General features: G+C 43.5%; 1 long non-coding RNA gene across 1 annotated transcript; it reads left to right on the top strand.

Annotated features, from left to right (window-relative positions):
- Positions 1-2,842: 2,842 nt before the first annotated feature.
- On the top strand, positions 2,843-16,985 carry LOC117081190. The gene is made up of 4 exons (XR_004436126.1): positions 2,843-2,939; positions 6,954-7,082; positions 15,243-15,262; positions 16,766-16,985. It is a non-coding gene; the product is annotated as an uncharacterized LOC117081190 (long non-coding RNA).
- The last annotated feature ends 4,362 nt before the right edge of the window (positions 16,986-21,347 follow it).

The following is a 21,347-nucleotide window of genomic DNA, read 5'->3' as shown; positions in this document are numbered from 1 at the left end:
TTGAATAGCTGAAGAAGTAAACTCAAACTAAGTTTGTATATTGAAGTCTTAAAATATAAAGTCCTAAACTAAAACCAACCACAGTACTTCTTGGCCTCATGAGTCTTCCAATCCCTTCATAATCTGATCCCTCTTCATCTCTCCAGCTTCACTTCCCATCCTTTCTAGTGATATGATATTCCTCTGAGTTGTTCAAACATGCCTTGCTTTCTCATTTCCAGCCTTCATATATGCTGTTTTCATTGCCTGGGACAGTTGTCTTCCCATTAATGCTCATTGCTCAAGTTTAGATTTAAACCTCACTTCTTCCTGAAGGTCCTCTCTAAACCCTAGGCAGGTTAAGATGTCACTACAATGTATCCTCATAGCACTCCACTTAGGGAGTTATCTGTTTTTTCCACTGGACAATAAGATTTACAATATCTATCTCAGTCACCAGGAATATGCATGACATGTGCTCAATAAACATTAGCTGAATACATGTATTGATGAATGCATCAGCTGTTTCAATCACCTTCACGTGTTAAGACAATATTTCCTTTCATATATGAATTGACCAAGTTCTAATGAGCTTAAGAGATTTGTCCAACACCGCTTATAGCATTTTAGCATCAGAACTGTTACTCAAGTCTCCCACTCCCAGTACAGTGCTATTTGTATTATTATATTATTTATGGTTACAAACCAAAATGTCCTCTAGGGTCATCAGTGAAATGGAAGGGATATAAGACCATAGGTGATGGAGGGGGCTGTGACAAACTGAAGGACCCATCCCTCATTTGACGGGAGCATCCAGTATTCGTACCCAGCCAATTGTTGCCATAGAACAGGATCCAGTGTTGCCAGATCTTCTTTTTTTCAAAAGAAAAATAAATCCATAAGTTTACATAAAACATTCTGGGTTTTAATACTGGCAAAATAAAATGTATTTGATGTAATATTCTGTGCATCCTAAACAAAATACTCATGGACTAGGCATGGACTCTAAGACCCCAGTGTGCCATCTCCACACTACACTGAGCTGCTCCTTTCTACACAACCCAGACCTACGGAGAGATCTTCCCTTGTTCCAACAACCAGCACTCAGGCAATCCCCTACCATAGTTGAGAATTGAAAAATTCAATAAAACACAATTGCCTTTTAAGACAGACACTCAGCTCTCCAATTGCTTTAGAATTGATCGACCCCCCACTGCATTAAGTTCAGCTCCCACACAGGCTATGATAACTCTTATGATCTCACATGACAGAAAACAAAACTCTACAAAAGTGGAAGACCATTTTTTTTTCCAGGAGGTAACAAAGTACCACTTATACAAAGAAAGAAGGCTGGATTTTATTTCTGGAGAAAAAGGGCACCAAAGTTTCTACTTTCCTTTCCAACTAATCAGTGTATGACAACAGAGAGACTCTCCTAGCATTAGACTCAGGGGAGTTTGGTTTGCAGCCTGGCCCTTGCTCTTGAAGCTGCATGATCTCAAGTAAATAGAACCTGTTGAGAGCCTCAGTGTCCTCATGGATAAAATGAGAAGGAAGTCTACCTCCTCCCAAGGATGCAGTGAGGAAGGAACCAGGAAAGAGGACGGTAGAAGGGTCTTGCCACCTGTCATATACCACACCAATGTTAAGAGCTGACAATAAGTGGGGCTAACTGAACTTCGTTATTCCTGTGAACCTATTCTAGGTAGGAATGCCTGGTCCCAAAATTCCTCCTCCGGACCTGAACGTGGTCCAGTGGAATTGCAAAATCAGGATGAGAATTAATTTATCATCATAGAGAAGAGAAATCCTATTTTTGTACTCTTGAGCCTATTTATCTAATTTTTATCCCATCACTCTCTTCTGATATGGTTTGGCTGTGTCCCCACCCAAATCTCAGCTTGAATTGTAGTTCACATAATCCCACGTGTCATGGGAGGAACTTGATGGCAGGTAATTGAATCATAGAGGCAGTTACCCCCCATGTTGCTGTTCTCATGATATTGAGTGAGTTTTCATGAGATCTGATGGTTTTATAAGGGTCTTTTCCCCCTTTTGCTCATTCTTCTCCTTCCTGCTGCCACATGAAGAAAGACGTGTTTGCTTCCTCTTCCACCATGATTGTAAGTTTCCTGAGGCCTCCCCAACCCTGCAGAACTGTAAGTCAATTAAATCTCTTTTCTTTATAAATTGCCCAGTCTTGGGAAGTTCTTTATAGCAGCATGAGAACAGACTAATACACTTTCTTATTCAAATATCAAGAAAGAGTCATAGGTTTTCCCCATTACTGCTTCCCATCAATTTCTCTATAACTTCTCGAGAGCACCACCTGATGTCTACTAGGCTCTTATAGGTACCATTCTCTGCACTCACTTGTATTTTTTCATTTGATTCTTACATCTAAACAACTGGTCAAAATCCCACTGCTGGAGAGTGATAAAGTCGGGATTTGAATTATGTTCCTCTGGCTTCACATCCTGAGCATTTAGCCACAATAATACATTATTTCCCCCTCCATGCACTGGAATCTGCTTTTGCATCTACCATTCATTCATTCATTCATTCACTCATGCGACAATTCTAGACTGTGTCTACAATGTGCCAGACCCTCATGAAGCTTATATTCCAAAGAAAAGAAAAAAATGAATAAATTAAATAAGTTTAAAATATATATATATGTATATACACACACATATATATACACACACACATATATATATAGTAGGCAAACTAGTAATCAATGCTAACGATAAAAAAATTAAACAGGTAAGACAGATATAACAGCATGGGCAGGAGACTAGTCCGACAGTTGGAATGTGAGATCTACAGGCAGTTATAACAGTAAGGGGCTCAGCACCAGGCACAGTGTGCATGCAAACCAAGGGAACATGGCAGACTTGTAGGAAAGAGACCCAACCAATATTAAGCCCTGACTGTGTGCCAAACACAACATGTACAACGTAAGTTGTCTCATTTGCCTTCTATCTTATTCACCTATGGTATCATTATATCAATTTAACAAACCAGAATTTTAATAACTTTGTTATTAACACTAACACGTACCAGGCCAAGTTCTTAGCACTTTGCATGTATCTTATTTGAGCCTCTGAGGAAGGTATTGTTATCCTTTCTTACCAATAATGAAATGAAAATAAGGGATTGTACTGAATTTGCTCAAATTTACTCAATTTGCCAGCAAATGGCAGGAACAGGATTCAAACACAAGCAGGATTTCAAACCTGAACGTCTTGCTTCTAAACTAAATAACCTGCTGTATAGAGGTCAGCAAACAAGGATCCCAGCTGGAAAGCAGTGTCAAGAACATGGCAGCAGGTGGCAGCAGATGTATTAGTCGGCCGGGGCTGCCATAACAAACCACAGAATGGATGGCTTAAACCACAGAAATATATTTCTTACTGTTCTGGATGTCCAAAATGAAGGTGTCTGCGGGTTTGGTTTCTTCGAGGCCTCTCCCCTTGGCCTGCAGACAGCTGCCTTCTCACAGGGTCATCACGCCGCCTTTTCTCAGCACATGTGCCCCCTCTGCTGTCATTCTCTCCTCTTATAACAGCATAACAGCACTAGTCATATCGTTCTTTTTTGTTGTTGTTGTTGTTCTTTTTTTTTTAGACTGAGTCTTGCTCTGCTGCCCAGCCTGGAGTGCAGTGGCACAGTCTCTGCTCACTGTAACCTCCACCTCCTCCCGGGTTCAAGCAATTATCCTGCCTCACCCTCCCAAGTAACTGGGATGACAATCATGCACCACCACACTTCGCTAATTTTTGTATTTTTAGTAGAGACAGGTTTCACCATGTTGGCCAGGCTGGTCTTGATCTCTTGACCTCAAGTGATCTGCCCACCTCTGCCTCCCAAAGTACTGGGATTACAGGCATGAGCCACTGCACCTGGCCAGCACCAGTCATATTGGAGTAGGGCTCCATACTTATGACCTCCTTTAACTTTAATTATCCTTTTAAGGCATTGTCTTCAAATAAAGTCACCTTGGAGGTTAAGGCTTCATCATATGAATTTTAGGGGGACACAATTCAGTCCATAACAGCAGGTGACAGAACTCCAGTTCTTTTGGAAAGAGGAATGAAATGATTGAGAAAATGAAAGCTAAGCTGCAGCCTTATTATAACTAGAGTAACAGTTCTGGCCAGTGGGAAAGTGGAGATGGTGGAGTAGAGGTGTGAGATGAGAGTGAACGTCAGGCTTGCCCTGAGTCACCTACTGTATGATCAAGAGTCCTTTCAGTGTGCTGAGGCTGGGGGTTATGCCCTCAGTGCCTTACCCTGCAGTCCTGCAGTAAAAGGCAGGGGTGTGGGCACCAGAGCTACTGGGCAGGGAACGAGGAAAGTCATTTCACTGCCATAGGAGCAGCCAGGCCATGACTTCTCTCTGAAACTGGTTTACAACTTACGAAAAAGAAAAAATCAACCCCATGAAAAAGTGAGCAAGGACATGGACAGTTTTCAAAAGAAGACATACAGACATACATATGGCCAACAATCATATGAAAAAACAGCTCGACATCACTGATCACTAGAGAAATGCAAATGAAACCACCATGAGATACCATCTCACACCAGTCAGAATGGCAATTATTTAAAAAGTCAAAAAATAACAGATGCTGGCGAGATCGTGGAGAAAAATGAATGCTTATACAACGTTGGTAGGAATGCAAATTAGTTCAACCATTGCGGTAGACAGTGTGGCAACTCCTCAAAGACCTAAAGTCAGAAATCCCATTCAACTCAGCAATCCCATTACTGGATTTATACACGAAGGAATATAAATCATTCTATTATAAAGATGAATGCACACATATGTCCATTGTAGCACTATTCACAATAGCAAAGATATACTCTCAACCTAAATGCCCATCAATAATAGACTGGATACAGAAAATGTGGTACATATACACCATGGAATACTATGAAGCCATAAAAAAGAATGAGGTCATGTCCTTTCCAGAGACATGGATGGAGCTGGGGACCATTATCCTCAGCAAACTAACACAGGAACAGAAAACCAAATACCACATGTTCTCACTTACAAATGGAAGCTAAATGGTGAGAACACATGGACACATAGAAGGGAACAACAAACGCTGGGGCCTTTCCGAGGGTAGAGGGTGGAAGAAGAAAGAGGATCAAGAAAATCAACTAATGGTTACTAGGCTTAATACCTAGGTGATGAAATAATCTGTACAAGAAAGCCCCATGACACAAGTTTACCTATGTAACAAACCTGCACTTCTTACCCCTGAACTTAAAAGCTAATAAATAAATAAGTAAATGAACAAACTGGTGTGCCTATTCCCATCATCAATGAGCTCTACTTATTCTCTATACATCAGCACCATCCTCTATAACTTGTGTGCGTGTGTGTATATGTGTCTATCCATCTGGGAGACGTAAGCAGAAAGAACGAGAGAGAGAGGTCAATTATGTTAAAGAAAAAGAAGGGGAAAGAGAACGAAATGAGAATTGCAAGGGGAGGGAGGGAGAGCACAGGGCGTCTAGGGAATGAAGTTCTGTGGGGTTGGACCCCATGCAGAGACCCTTATCCCTGTATAGTCATCAGGTGCCTGGCAACTGAGGAATCTAGGAGGCTCTATAAGCAAGGCTGATTTTCTTGTCTGTGGGTCTGAGGACATCTAACTTATAAAGAGTCTAAACCAGAGTTTCCCAACCACTCTGCCTACCTTAAAGTAGCCAGGGTGGACCTGAACAGCCAAAGTCCTGAAGCATCTACCCAGGATGCCAAACAAATGTTAATTCTATTCATGGAACAGAGAGGTCATGCAAAAGCTCTGGAGCACTGCTCCAGACCATAATGTCCCAAATGGGTGAAAAGAGGGCTCCACAGTCACTTTAGGAAATGCTACGTATTGTATACCCCTTTGTGAATATACTCACAAAATGCAGCAGGCTCTGAGAATAAAGGCTCTGAGACGCCTACACTTAAATCCTTAAACTTAAAGCCTAAACTTACATCCTTAAATCCAATAAAGCCAAGGGTGGAAAACACCATAGCTCCCAGCCCAAATGCATGTTCTTTCTTTTCAGGAAGTGCTAATTCTCCTACCAGGTGATGCTTGTGAAGCACAGGCAGTCTCCAGGATTAGATGGCCATCCTCCAGGCCAAGCGATAGGTTCTAAAGAAGTCAACCAATGTGTCCTTACTGGCCTAATCGCCTGCTTCGCAAACCAGCACATGCCTCCAACCAATAGTTCAGCAGCCAAAAACGAACTTGTTGCAAGTTGTATGCTAGGGGTTGGCCAAACACGGATTCAATTCTTAAGGTTTAGAGCCATAGCTCAAGGAGCTAAAAATTCACTATTAAAATTGGGAAAAGGTTGTGTGAGTCCAAAGAGTATGCATGATTTGAGACAGATCGCAGCTCCCTCAACAGACCTCAATTTTTCCAATGTATAAAAGGAGTGGGTTAGGTTATGTTATAGGATGAATTGTGTCTCCCAAAATGTATACCGTAAAGTCCTAACCTTCAGTACCTGAGAATGTGAGTATACTTGGAGCTAGGACTTTTAAAGGGGTAATTAAAATTAAACGAGGTCACGAGGGTGAGCCCTTATTCAATATGACTGGTATCCTTATAAGAAGACAAGATTAGAACACAGACACAACACAAAGGGAGGACCATGTGAGGAAGCAGCTAGAAGGCAGTCGTTTGAAAGGAGAGAGGCTTCAGAAGAAATCAAACTTGCTGACACCTTCATCCTGGACTTCCAGCCTCCGTAATTGTGAGAAATAAGTTTCTGTTGTTTAAGTCACCCAGCCTACTGCATTTTATTATGGCAGGCTGGTAAACAAATAAAGATGAATAAAGTCTCCAGAGTGAGCACTTAGTTGCCTATCAAACGCCCCTTCCCTCCTGCCTCCTTACTAATGTAACCCACCTTTATTCAAAATTCACAGCATGAATAATCTAAGCAACTGTGTTTCAGTTTATCCCTGTTGCCGGTGATTGGCTGAGAAACAGGCATGTTACCAAAATCAAACCAGAAGGCATGAAAAGAAAACTCTTGGGGTCTTCTAGGAAGAGGTTTATCACCCCTTTCAGAAAGGCAAAGTAGGTATGGCCTCTTGTTACTCTAAAAATGTTTGTGTCTCAATGAGACATCTGAAACTTCTGCAGCTAATTTGTAACCTAGCAGGGAGCCTGGTTGAAGGCAAAGACAATTTCCTAACGATGGCAAAGGGGATAGATGAGCAATAACATCTCTGACTACTATCTTAAGCTAACCTGCAGCACCTCCCACCTCAGGACTTCCAGGGATGGCTGATTTTAAAAATTCCTTTTTATTTAAACCAGAGTTTTCTGTGATCCCAGCTAAAAGCATCCAATCAGAGGCATTCCATCATCCTTTCCAGCCCCGTTACCTCCTAGAAGCTATATTTCTAAGGCTACTCGCAACAGTAAACATTTTAAGGAGAACTTTACAAACATGAGTTCCCCACAATTCTAAGAGGTAGTATGATATTGTGATATATTAAGAAATATGTATTTGGTCATTTCTTGTTCCTGACACAGAGCTCCTAAATCCCTTGGAATTACCTAGGTAATAGGAATATCTTTTGTTCTAATGAGATAATTTTTTTTTTTTTTTTTTTTGGACATGGAGTCTTGCTGTGTCGCCCAGGCTGGTGTGCAGTGGCGCAGTCTCAGCTCACTGCAACCTCCGCCTCCCTGGTTCAAGCGATTCTCCTGCCTCAGCCTCCTGAGTAGCTAGGACTACAGGCGTGTGCCACCACACCCGGCTAATTTTTTGTATTTTTAGTAGAGACAGGGTTTCACCATGTTAGCCAGCATGGTCTTGATCTCCTGACCTCATGATCTGCCCACCTCGGCCTCCCAAAGTGCTGGGATTATAGGCATGAGCCACCACAGCCAGTCAGTGAGATGATTCTTGGTATCTCCTGAATGGGGGCTGGTCACTAGAAAAACCAAGCAAGCTATGATTAGAAGCTCAGAACTTTTAGCCAACCCCCTCCTCCTATCCTTGGGTGAGGGGAGAGGAGCTAGAGATTGAGTTAATAATTGATCATTTCTACATGGTGAAGTTTCCATAAATTACCTTGCATAATAAAGCCACATTATGCCTGTGTGATGAAACTCTCCTAAAGTATGAGGTTCAGAGAGCGGAAGGGTCAATAAACAAGAACACATTGCACACCAGGAGGGTGGTGTGCCCCAACTCCATGAGAACAGAAGCTCCTGTCCTCGGGGCTTCTCCAACCCCCATGGGCCTTTTCATCCTATATCCTTTTCATAAGCAAGTGTTTCTTTGAGTTCTGTGGCACTGTCATAGCAAGGTATCCACCCTGAGGAGAAGGTTATGGGAATCCTCCATTTATAACGGGCAGCTGGGAATAAAAGAGGCCTGGAGGTGAGACTGGCGTCTGAGGTGGGGGCAGTCTTGTGGGACTGAGCCCTTAACTTGTGGGATCTGGTTTCAACTCCGGGTACATTGTGTCATTATTGAGTTCTAGAACATCCAGTTGGTGTTGGGAGAATAAGATAGCTGGTTGGTGTTGGGATAAAAAGAAAACCACACATCTAGTGTGGAAAGTGAAGTGTTCTAGAAGTATTGAGTTTTGTGAGTACAGAAGGAAAAACCATTTGTTTTTCCTATATGAGTAGGGACTATCTTTAGGCCCATTTAAGGAAAGAACAGGGGTTAAAGGATTAAGTAATCTGAGACAACAGAGTGGCTTAGCCCAGAATGTGAAACCTGTCTGACCTGAGATCCTTGCTGTTGTCCACTCTCTACCAGAAACTCCGAAAAAAAAAAAAAAAACAACAACAGAAATGTTTCCAATCAGCCAGAAAGTTGCTGAGGGTCAGGGATAGAAATCCTTAATCATTCAGAAAGCCTCGATTTGAGAAATCTATCTTTTCAGAATCTCTTAAACTCCTTGAAACTCTAAATTGCTGCCAGAATGTTAGGAAGGGCTGATAAGCCCTTTGAATTCTTGTGCTATACTTTGGATTCTTCAATCATGATGATGAATCCCCAGCTAATTTCTACCATCTTTCTTTAAGAGATTGCACTATTTTCCAAACAATGTGCAATTATGCATTGATTTTTATTATTAGTCCAAAGTCACATTGTTCTCCCTCTCTCTTTTTTCAGCTAACTGTTGGAGATTGCTAAAGGTTTTTGTTATCTAGTCAATAGAAAAAAATATATAAATACTTATTATGTAAAAATTACTGTAAAGAAGAGAGGATAGAATATAAAAAAGAAATGATCTATCACAGAACAAAAGTTATTGATCTTGAAATGTAACAAAAGACGTTTACGCAGGTTCTCAAGTAGGACTTTCTAACTAGAAGAGTAAAAGATATTGAAAGTGTCGGCCGGGTGCGGTGGCTCACACCTATAATCCCAGTCCTATGGGAGGCCGAGATGGGCAGATTACAAGGTCAAGAGATCGAGACCATCCTGGCTAACACAGTGAAACCCCATCTCCACTAAACAAAATAGGAAAAATGAGCTGGGCGTGGTGGCGGGTGCCTGTAGTCCCAGCTACCCGGGAGGCTGAGGAGGAGAATGGCATGAACCCGGGAGACAGAGCTTGCAGTGAGCTGAGATCAGGCCACTGCACTCCAGCCTGGGCGACAGAGCGAGACCCCGTCTCAAAAAAAAAAAAAAAAAAAAGAATATTGAAAGTGTTAACCAGAAAGCACACGATGAAATACCTCATAGAGTTTCACCCAAAAAAATGGGTGTGGAAATTTTAGGTGCAAACTTTCTTGATTGTGAAGGAGTAAGACTAGTTGCTTTGTAACCATTTGGTTACCCAAAAAAAAAAAAAAAAATTCAAACTAACTTAAAAAGAGTTTACTGGAATGATATAGGAGTATCTTATAGAAGCCAAATGCAGGAACACCAGAAACAAAAGTCATTCAGGAGACAAGGCCGTCCCTCCCTGTCTTCCTCTTGCTTCCTTTTTTTCTTTATTTGCTTCTCTTTCTCTCTCTCCTTTTCACTCTCTTTCATGACATTGTCATTCAATTTGTTTTCAAGTCATTCTCTCTGCAAATGAGTTCTTCCTGTTGTACTACATACATCCCATGACCGAAGGCGGCCCCTTCAGACCTCAATTCTAGATCATTCGAGAAGGTCAAGACACACAGCAAGCTAAACAATTATCTCTGCAACCCAATTCCAAATTTTCTGGGGGGTGTATGATTGGGCCAGACCAGGTTCTGGGTTGGTTTTCCTGAGCCAGGCATCCACTGCTTGCCCAATCAGCTATGACTTGAGATTAAAAAATATGTCCTAAGAATACGGATACTAGAGTCCATTTCTGCATACGTGCGATGGGGAGAGCAAGGCAGAACAACTGTTCTCAGATTAGACGGAGGGAGCTGGGTGAGCTCCCCAAAGGCTATCTGCTGCACGTGATCTTTAGGGCTTTCTTCCACCATGAAATTCTCTATTCAAGAAGTTTTAATGATGACTTGGCTTCACCCTGCCCACCCCCTCCATTTCTCAAACACAAATGCAAACAGGCAGGAGAAAGGAACTCGAGGCAGCGCCTGGCTTTGCTCCTCAGTTACGGAAGCTGGGCCCTAGGGTGGTGCTTCCTTCCAGAAGAGGTATGGGATGGAAGTGGTATTATCTTCAGCCTAAGGACAAAGCACAACCTTGGCAGTTTCCTGGACGCTTGCCCTCAGCTAATCAGCACTTTCACCCATCAGCCTCAGCTCAGCCCCAGAGTTAACCCTTTACCCGCCTCCATCAATCCTCGTGCCTCAGATTTCTCAAATCCCCTGCCCACCTCAAACACACACACACACAAATGTGTAGCGGGAATAGAGCAGAGCTCTGTTTAGGCTATGGCTTAAGTGGATGGTCCATCATCCACATTGCCTACAGAGAGAACTTTCTATTATATAAAATGGAAAAAAAGGTTACTGTGGTACTCCCCTGCTCCAAACACTTCTCTGTATCCCCTCTATCAACAAGACATGGGTCCTTGACCTGGGCTCCAAGGTCCTGCAGACACAGCCCTGTGTACCCCACTAGACTTGTCTCAGGCTCCTCTACAGTAGACATAGCCCATGTTTCAGCCTTCACCAAATCGTATGCAGTTCCCTGACACGCAGTATGATGTTCCCGTCTCTGCACATTGCTACATGTTCCTCCTTCCACTAGAACTGCACCTCTCCCCCTCAGCCACTCGTGACTGTGCCCCTGCCTCTGCGGTGGCACTATGGCACCAGGAGGAAGTTATCTGGGTTCATGTCTGCTCTCTGTATTGAGCTTTTAACTCCTTAAAAGCAAGGACTCTGCACTGCTCAGGGCCATATATCCAGGGTTGAGGGGAGTGTCAGTGCATCACAAAATGCTTGAAGGAAGAACATAAGAGAGAATGCAAATGAGAAGAACAGGAAAGAAACAGGGAAGGAAGAAATCTTCCTTCCCCTTAACAATGTCCCCAACCAGCTGTGAAAACAAAAGCAGGTGGTTCTCGGACAGGGCATACCTCTTCCATCTGTCCTAGGCTTTACAACTTCCAGATCCCGTTCATACACAAAAGCTCATTTGATCTTCATACATCCCCGTTAGGTGAACAGCAATTGCCCCCATTTTACAAAGAGGAAAGACAAAAGCTAGAGAAGTTAAGTGACTTGAAAGAGCACCAGCGAGTCTCAGCATCCAGAGCCGAGGGGATTCCTTCCCCTCAAGAGCACGCCTTCCTGGTCAGCACAGATCAACTGTGCAAGGGGCTGGTGGTCTCTGAAGTGTCCCAGGCTGGCTCAGCCTGCAGGCGATCCCACTTTGAGCAGCCACCCAGGAGCTGAGGTCCCCACTCACTGCCCAGTTCCTACCACAGTACAAACATCATATTATTCCCCTGGGTCCAACAGCCTGACGCCAGCTCAGCTTCCTTCTGGCCCCTGTCTCTGTCCTACATCTGGGGAGACAGTGAATAATCCTTCCTTTCTTTCTGGAGCTTGTTGCCTTCAGGGTATTTATAGACTGCTCCTGGCCCCGCTGAGGCATCCTTTCTCTCCTGTTTAAATTTAGCTGCCTTTGTCTTCTTCCCCTGACTTATCTGCTGATCCCGCCTGGATTTCCTCTACTGCCTTTGTTCTCCCTGTGTTTGTTCCACATCTTCTCTCATCTGCTGAGCCCAACGATCTCACCAAAGAGTTTCTCTGAAGCCTTATATAACTTTCTCCTCCACGCTCAGACCTCTCCAACAATTCTCTCTCTGCCCACTCTTCACTTTCTCTTGCAGCAAGTTTCACCTTTATCTTCTCTCAATCCAGCCCATTTGCAAAAAGGGAAAACTGGCATGGCCAATTTGCAAACAGCCAGAACAAAAGACTTTTCAGTCTTCTCTGACCAAAGCCATTTTTACTTTTAAAGGCTCCTGGTTTTGATATGTCTATCTTGAGTCGCACATCTCAGAATCATTTTGTCTTATGTGTGCCAAGACGTGTCAAAGTCTTGGGCATCTTTGTTCTTTTAAAACTGACCATAAGACCGTTCTCATCTTAGCACTGGAAGGAGCAATTGCTCTCAAAATCCATAGGAGGGAAGTGCACTGTTTTGCCTGTAATAACATTTAATAGCTATAAAGTAGATCAAGATGAGATGGCCCACCTCCAAATCCTACAGGGGTCTCTGATCCTAATGGCTCAGGCTTAGGCAGGTAAATAAATAAATGATGCAGGCCTGACCACAGATATTAGGCATCTGCAGCACGTACACAGTAAATGCAGTAGCATACCTCGTCATTCAGACCTTCTGATTTGTTCCAGACACATCAGAAATGTGGACTTTTAAATAATGGTAATTAATGTAAAATTTTTAAAAAGATTATACGATCAGAACAGAACACAGACCACAAGTTGTGACCCCTGCACACCCTCATCCATCCTCCTCTTTAGATGTCAGTCATCCTTGCTCCCCACTGCCTCCCTAGCCATGGCTTATAGACCACGTGGCCCTTCCAGGTTCATTTAGCATTTCTATTGCACTCAATCTTACCGCTTCATTTCCACTCCTCTGCTATTCTTTTTTTTTTTTTTTTTTTTTTTTTTTTTTGAGACGGAGTCTCACTCTGTCCACCAGGCTGGAGTGCAGTGGCACGATCTCGGCTCACTGCAAGCTCCGCCTCCTGGGTTCACGCCATTCTCCTGCCTCAGCCTCCCTAGTAGCTGGGACTACAGGCGCCAGCCACCGCGCCTGGCTCATTTTTTGTATTTTTAGTAGAGACGGGGTTTCACCGTGGTCTCAATCTCCTGATCTTGTGATCTGCCCGCCTCGGCCTCCCAAAGTGCTGGGATTACAGGCGTGAGCCACCACGCCCGGCCTCCTCTGCTATTCTTAAAACTGGATTCTGGGCCAGGAGCGGTGGCTCATGCCTGTAATCCCAACACTTGGGGAGGCCAAGGCGCGTGGATAACCTGAGGTCAGGAGTTCGAGACCAGCCTGGCCAACATGCTGAAACCCCGTCTTTAATAAAAATACAAAAATTAGCCGGGTGTGGTGGCATGCACCTGTAGTCCCAGCTACTCAGGAGGTTGAGGTAGGAGAATCGCTTGAACCCAGGAGGGGCCCTTGCAGTGAGCCGAGATCACGCCACTGCACTCCAGCCTGGGCAACAGAGCGAGACTCCATCTCAAAAAAAAAAGAATAAAACAATAAATAAATAAATAAATAAAAACTAGATTCTAAACTAATAACAGCAGAACTTTCCCTCTAACTCAAGCTTCCTGTGGACTTTCTGCTTTGTCTTTATGCTTGGCAAGAATGTTGTTCCTTTTCAGAATGGTCTCCCAGAAGATCTTCTATGACACATCAGTCGGGATGAGCTAGGTTATGCTCTGGAAACAAATAGCATAAAAATCCCAGAGGTTTAAATTACAAAAATTCACTGTTTGCCCGTGCTACAAGTCCACTGAGGGGCTTTGCTCCAAGCCACTCGGACTCAGGTTGGTGGGGTAGCCACCATCTGAAGTGTTGCCACCATCGTGTCAGAGTATGATAAATTGCACATTGGCTCTCAAACCTTTTTCCCAGAAGTAACACTCATATCTCTTCGACTCACATTTCATTTCCAAGAGCACGTCACACAGCCATATCCAATTTCAAAGGCGATGAAGAAATGTCATTTTATCATGTGCCTGGAAGGCTGGAGGATGGAAGTACTTGGTAGCACTAATTGATAATCACGTATGGTATTTCCACTTTAGGGGGAGGTTTCTTAGTTAGTCCTACCCATTGGTTCCGAAGTCATTCATTTATTCTTTAACAGTAATGACTGAGCAAAGCCCTGAGGTGAGAAATCTAGGGACAGGAATAAGAACTGGCCTCTACCTTCAAGCAGCTATGACTTATCTAGGGAGCATCCACAGATCTGTGCCAATAATTTGTAAACAAGGTACACAGGAGGTGCCTCAGGCAAATGTAAATGAAGTACTGAGCATAGAAAAGGCAGTGAACATGGAGACTTTAGCATCTCGGCAAATCCTTAGAACAGGAGACAGGGAGACATGAGCAGGAAGACCTTTCCTCTCCCCTCCCACACACAGGTAGCTGCACTGCCCATCCCAAGCTAAATCCCTCCACCCAAAGATTTGTGATCAAAGTACCAAACAGGTACAACTCACTGAATAAATAGTCCTAAGCCTGGGCATGTGACGCAAGCAAAGAGAAATACACATCACATCAAAAGCAGTCCCCCCCACTACCTATTGGGTCCGCTTCAATTCAAACTTCAGTTCCTCCACTTACTTGGTAGATGACCTTGGACAAGTCCTTGAACTACCTGTGTCTGTTTCCTCATATGCAAAATGGGGGTAATAAAATGGTGCCTACCTCAAAGGGTTGCTGTGAGAATTGAATGGGTTAATACAGGTAATGTGACAAGTACAGGCAGGCTGGGCACACAGTAGACATCGCGTAACTGGTGGCTAGCACCCTCATCCTGCCCTCATTATTGTCTTGATATGATTGTTGTCTTGTTGTTTCTTCTTCCTTCAACATCTCAGTTGCTTACTACAATTCCTAAAGTGTGTGTGCTTGGCATTGACTAAGACTGTTCTTAAGTGGTCTATGGAAGGAGATTTCATCCTCAAAAAACACTAGGCAGAGGGAAGAGGGCTTTGTGCCCTAAGAGGTGGTCTACCTGAACACTAATGTGTACCCCATCTCTTCCTCATCACCAATAAATTTCTAATAAATGTCTCTTTTTAACTTTTATTTTAGGTTCGGAGGTACACGTGAAGGTATGTACACAGGTAAACTCATGGGTTTGTTTTACACATTATTTCATCAACCAGGAATTAAGCCCATTACCTAATGATTATCTTTTCTGCTCCTCTCCCTCCTCTTACTCTCCACCCTCAAGTAGACCCCAGTGTCTGTTGTGTTCCTCTTTGTGCCCGTAAGTTCTCATCATTTAGCTGCCATTTCTAAGTGAGAACACCTGGTATTTGGTTTTCTGTTCCTGCACTAGTTTGCTAAGGATAATAGCCTCCAGTTCCATCTATGTTCCCATAAAAGACATGATCTCATTCTTTTTTATGGCTGCATGGTATTCCATGGTGTATATGTACCACATCTTCTTTATTCAATCTGTCAATGGGCATTTAGGTTCAGTCCATGTCTTTGCTATTGTGAATAGTGCTGCTATGAACATTTGCATGCATGTGTCTTTATGGTAGAATGATTTATATTCCTCTGGGGATACACCCCATAAAGGAATTGCTAAATCTCTTTCCATATATCCCCCACCCCGAACTACTCCATGAACTTCTAGCCAGAGTCACATTTCCATTGGATGAGCCACAAAGCACAAATCCCACCAGATGGACCCTAAGGGAACAGAAGACTCATGTCCTACACTGTGCATGACAGACTGCCTCCGAGATGAGCAGTGCACAAGGCAAAAACCTTGTTTGTTTTCTTTAATCCAGCATTTTCTGAGTTAAATTTCAACCATGATAACTTCATTTTGCAAGTAATACATTTTGGGAAATATTCTGCAAAGGCAAAGAACAGTTTCTTATTCATCCACTTATCCACAGAAATGTAGATAATGCTTGGTGTGTAACAGGCATGAGAAAAGAGTCAATAAATTGAACTGAATTTGTTATATAACCTCAGGAAAAATATTTCCTCCCTGGGCTTCAGTTTTCCCATTTCTATAATGAGAGAATAGGACTAGAGAGTTGCTAAGACCATTTCTATCCTCAGTTACCAGCCAATCTTTCATTATGTGGTTTTTTTTCCTTGCCCTCTGCCTAGTTATTATTGAACTTCATTATTTTATTCAAGATGGGAGTGAAGGCAAAACTGTCAACCCCCAATGAGCAGGAAGCTAATAGAGGAAATGATCAAAGATGACATTTACTGTGTGCCAGCCACACTTCCGAGTGCTTAATAGGGATTGCTGTACCTAGTTGAAACAAGACCATTGGATAAGTATCATTATTGAAATCATTCCCATTTTACTAAGACATTGAGGCACAGAGACACGAAGTTATTGCTTAAGTAGCTCTACCTAGTTGCCAGAGAAGGGATTTGAATCCAGGTAATTTGACTCCAAACCATTAGGCTACACTGCCTTTACACATGAAGCACAGGAACCCTGTGAATTCAGTCTCGTCCACTCTGTTTTATTGCTAAGAGATAATAAGAAGCCCTAAAAATGTAGTTAATTTCTTCAAGTTGGTTTAATATGTTGGCCAATGTGATATTTCTCAATGGCACCTTTCTTTTACCCTCAGCTTTCATGAAAGAATGCAGGAAATAGCAGCATTCCATGCATTTATTTTTATCAATTCTCATCATAACAATAGTCATCTACAGCATTTCTAGGAAGTTCTTTCTCATCTATCATTGGACATGATTTTCACCCAAGCTACATGAGGAGCACAGAGAAAAAAATTACCATGTCGATTTTACAATCAAGGAAACAAGCTCTAAAAAGTGAAGAAGTTTGCCTAAGACTCCACACCAATAAAGAAATTGTGGATCTTGTATTTGAACCTTGTCTTTGGATCTCAGCTAGAAAATACTCAAGGGCGCAACCCGATCTAGGGCATTTGGCTCTCAAAGTTGGTCCCAGGTTGGGGGTAGGGAGTGGCAGAGTTTTTGAAGATATAGGTGTAAACTCAGGGGGAAATGGAGAACCTGGAGCCAGGAAGAGAAACCTAGCTTGACAACCACAGCAAGAGAGGTGAGGAAGCGGGAGGATGCATTAGGGTGTTAAGGTGCTTTCCTTGCACCTGCTGTTTTGTTGCTTCCTTCTCGCTAAGCCTCTGCCTCTTCAAGTCACTTATCCATCCACCATCTTAGTCACCTCATAAATCATGGACCTGGAACGGTTTATGCATTCACTGACTGCCTACAATGGTGCCAGGCCACCGAATCAGGCACAACAGACACTGAGATGAAATATACACAAATCATTGAATCCAGGGAAGATGTGATGGAGTCAGGCTCAGGAAAGACCTGCAGAGGTGGTGTATTTGATCTGAGTCCAGACTGGTATGCAGGAGGTCTCAGCTCAAAATTAAAGACTAGCAGTTGACACCAGTCTGGTCTTGGAACCATAGGTAAGGGTAGAGGCTGTTTTGAATGTGACATGTATTTCTCTTTGCTTGCACCCTGTGCCCAGGCTTAGGACTAGTTATTTAGGAAGTTGTACCTCTTTGGTACTATAAGGTGATTTGGGCCAGAATTAAGGTGTGAAAAAGAGTGTTCCAGGCAGAGGGAATTACATGGGCAGGGATTTGTAATATTTTTGATTGAAGCACAGGATGCACAGAGGGGAAGGATCAAGAGCTGAAGCTAGAAAGCAAGTAACAGCCAGATCCTGATGGGCCTTGAAGTCTAGCTGAAGCCATTGGACTTTATCTCTCAGGCAGTGAGGTAACTCTGAATGCTAAAGGCAGCTCCCATTCTGTCCTGGGGATGGTTTTGAACCCATCTTTGCTGTCCTGATCCTCTCATATCAAGTCCTCCCAAGGACTCAGAAACTAATTCAGAAATTCTCATGGAAATTAGATAGGAAAGTGAAGATAAAAGAAGAGAGAAAATGTATCACCTCCCTTGGTCAAAAAAGTAAGGAACAGACGCATCATCCCATGGAGAAGGGTGCCAGCAGGAGTAGGCAGAGGTCTCCACCCCTTGCCTGGAGCCCAGGAGGCTGGTAGTGGCAGGTCCTCAAGACAGACCCTCCCCACTACCCTCCCTGTGACTTTCTGTATGGAAATGAATGTGAGTGCTCATCCAGACATCACTGCAAGTGCAGTCAGTCTCCCCATCTAAAACAATGAGTGAATGTGGATGGTGAGCATCAGTGAGCATCACAGAATAAAGACCGATCCCATCCCCTCCAGCCTCAGGGCAGCAGTTATGCCAAGTGCAATGCATGAACCTGGCACAGGGAGGCAGTGTGGGCTCATGGTCAGCCTCAGCCTGGACACCTTGGAGCAGGGGATTGAGGGCAGACAAAAGAGGGAATGGACCCAGATAACACAAGTGGGAGAAAAGGGAGGGACACGTTCTACAATCAATTTATCAAATCGTGCTTTAATATAAGAGGTCTCTAGGAAATACCCTTAATCCACAAATCCAGTCCTTTCAATCTTATAACAGGCCCGTGACAAGCAAAACTCCATGAAAGTTCTCAGTCCTTGCTCATTTCCTTGGACTTAATATGCACTGGTGCTTAATATGCACTGTGGCCTAGCCCCAGCCTGCTTTCCTCCACATGCTGGTACTCATGCCACTCTCTCTTCCCCATCCAGGCTCTTGTCTGTGCCTCTGTCCACACTGTTCCCTCCACCTGGAACAGCCTCTTCCAAAAGACCTCTCCCCTATTTCTGATCTAGCTCAAATGTCGCCAACACCATGAAGCCTTTCCTGACCTACTTGCCATGAAGACAGAATTAAGCTCACTTGCTCTGTCTCTCTCTGCCACTTGCTACCATCTACCTTATGTGGCAGTCATTTTTATACATGGGCAGAAACTCTACCTCAATGCTGTCATAGAGTATTCAGGATGTGAGCCCTGCTCACAATAACTGCTCAATGCATGTACAAAATAAGAGGTTAAATTCTATCTGAGGACTGGCCAGGGATGTCCCTGACTCTCGGGGGAGCTTCGGTTTTCCAATCTAGAGAAGTTTAAGAAAAAGGGATCAATTGTGTACTGGTTAACTAAATCATAGTATACAGGCATACCTGATTTTATTTTGCTTTGCTTTATTGCACCTCATAGATATCACATTTTTAAGAATTACAGATTTGTGACAGTTAGTCAAGTTGTGAATGCAAAAGAACAGTTCTTAGCCAGACACGGTGGTCCATGCCTGTAGTCCTAGAAACTTGGGAGGCTGAAGCAAGAGGATCTCTTGAGCCCAAGAGTTTGAGGCTGCAATGAGTTATAATCACACCACTGCACTCCAGCCTGGGCAACAGAATGAGACCCCATGTCTCAAAAAAAAAGGAAAAAAAAAAAGTTCTTGAAAGAAATTAAAAGTTGCTTCCTGATCAGGATAGTGGTTGCTAAAGGTTGGGTGGCTGTGACAATTTCTTAAAATAAGACAACAATGGCCGGGCACAGTGGCTCAAGCCTGTAATCCCAGCACTTTGGGAGGCTGAGGCGGATGGATCACAAGGTCAGGAGTTCGAGACCAGCCTGACCAATATGGTGAAATCCTGTCTCTACTGAAAACACAAAAATTAGCCTGGCATGGTGGCACACACCTGTAATCCCAGCTACTCAGGAGGCTGACACAGGAGAATCACTTGAAATGGGTTAAGGGCCGGGCGCAGTGGCTCACACCTGTAATCCCAGCCCTTTGGGAGGCCAATGCAGGCAGATCATGGGGTCTGCAAATGACTCCGGGAAGCGGAGGTTGCAGTGAGCCAAATTGCACCACTGCACTACAGCCTAGGCAACAGAGCAATACTCCATCTCAAAAAAAAAAAAAAAAGACAACAATGAAGTTTCCCGTATCAATTATATCAACTGACTTTTCTTTTCACAAATGATTTCTTGGTAGATGGGATGCTGTTTGATAGCACTTTACCCACAGTCAAACTTCTTTCAAAATTGGAGTCAATCCTCTAAAACTCTGCCATAGCTTTAATAACTAAGCTTATGTAATATTTAAATCCTTGTGGTCATTTCAACAATGTTCACAGCATCTTCACCAAGAGTATATTCCAATTCAAAAACTCACTTTTTTGGCCAGGCGAGATGGCTCATGCCTGTAATCCTAATACTCTGGGAGGCCAAGGTGGGCAGATCACCTGAGGTCAGGAGTTTGAGACCAGCCTGGCCAACAAGTGAAACCCCATCTCTACTGAAAATACAAAAATTAGCCAGGCGTGGTGGTGCACGCCTGTAGTTCCAGCTACTCAGGAGGCTGAGGCAGGAGAATTGCTTGAACCCAGGGAGGTTGCGATGAGCTGAGATCATGCCACTGCACTCCAGCCTGGGTGACAGAGCAAGACTCTGTCTCAAAAACAAAAAAAACCCACTTTTTTATTCTTTTTTTTTTTTTTTTTTTTTTTTTTTTTGAGACAGAGTCTCGCTCTATAGCCCAGGCTGGAGTGCAGTGGCCGGATCTCAGCTCACTGCAAGCTCCGCCTCCCGGGTTAAGCAACTCCTTGTCCATTCAAATATTATCATAAGATTGCAGAAATTCAGTCACATCTTCAGGCTCTGCTTTCAATTCTACTTCTCTATTTCCACCAAATCTGCGGTTGCTTCCTCCACTAACATCTTGAATCCCTCGAAGAAAACTATGACAGTTGGAATCAGCTTCTTCCAAATTACTGTTAATGTTGATATTTTGATCTCCTCTCATGAATATGAATATTTTAATGGCATCTGGAAGGATGAATCTTTTTAGAAGGTTTTCAATTTACTTTGCCCAGACCCATCAGGGGAATCACTATGAATGGCTGCTGTAGCCATACATAATGTATGTCTTTTTTTTCTTTTTTTTTTTTGAGATGGAGTCTTGCTGTGTCGCCCAGGCTGGAGTGCAGTGGTGCGATCTCGGCTCACTGCAAGCTCCGCCTCCCGGGTTCACGCCATTCTCCCGCCTCAGCCGCCGAGTAGCTGGGACTACAGGCGCCCGCCACCACGCCCGGCTAGTTTTTTGTATTTTTAGTAGAGACAGGGTTTCACCATGTTAGCCAGGATGGTCTTGATCTCCTGACCTCGTGATCCACCCTCCTCGGCCTCCCAAAGTGCTGGGATTACAGGCTTGAGCCACCGCGCCCGGCCCATAATGTATGTCTTAAATAATAAGCCTTGAAAGTCAAAATTGCCCCTTGATTCATGCG

The sequence above is a fragment of the Trachypithecus francoisi genome, unplaced genomic scaffold, assembly GCF_009764315.1.
Source record: "Trachypithecus francoisi isolate TF-2019V2 unplaced genomic scaffold, Tfra_2.0 Lachesis_group8, whole genome shotgun sequence".
NCBI lineage: Eukaryota > Metazoa > Chordata > Mammalia > Primates > Cercopithecidae > Trachypithecus > Trachypithecus francoisi.
This window is presented reverse-complemented; position numbering and strand designations above follow the sequence as displayed.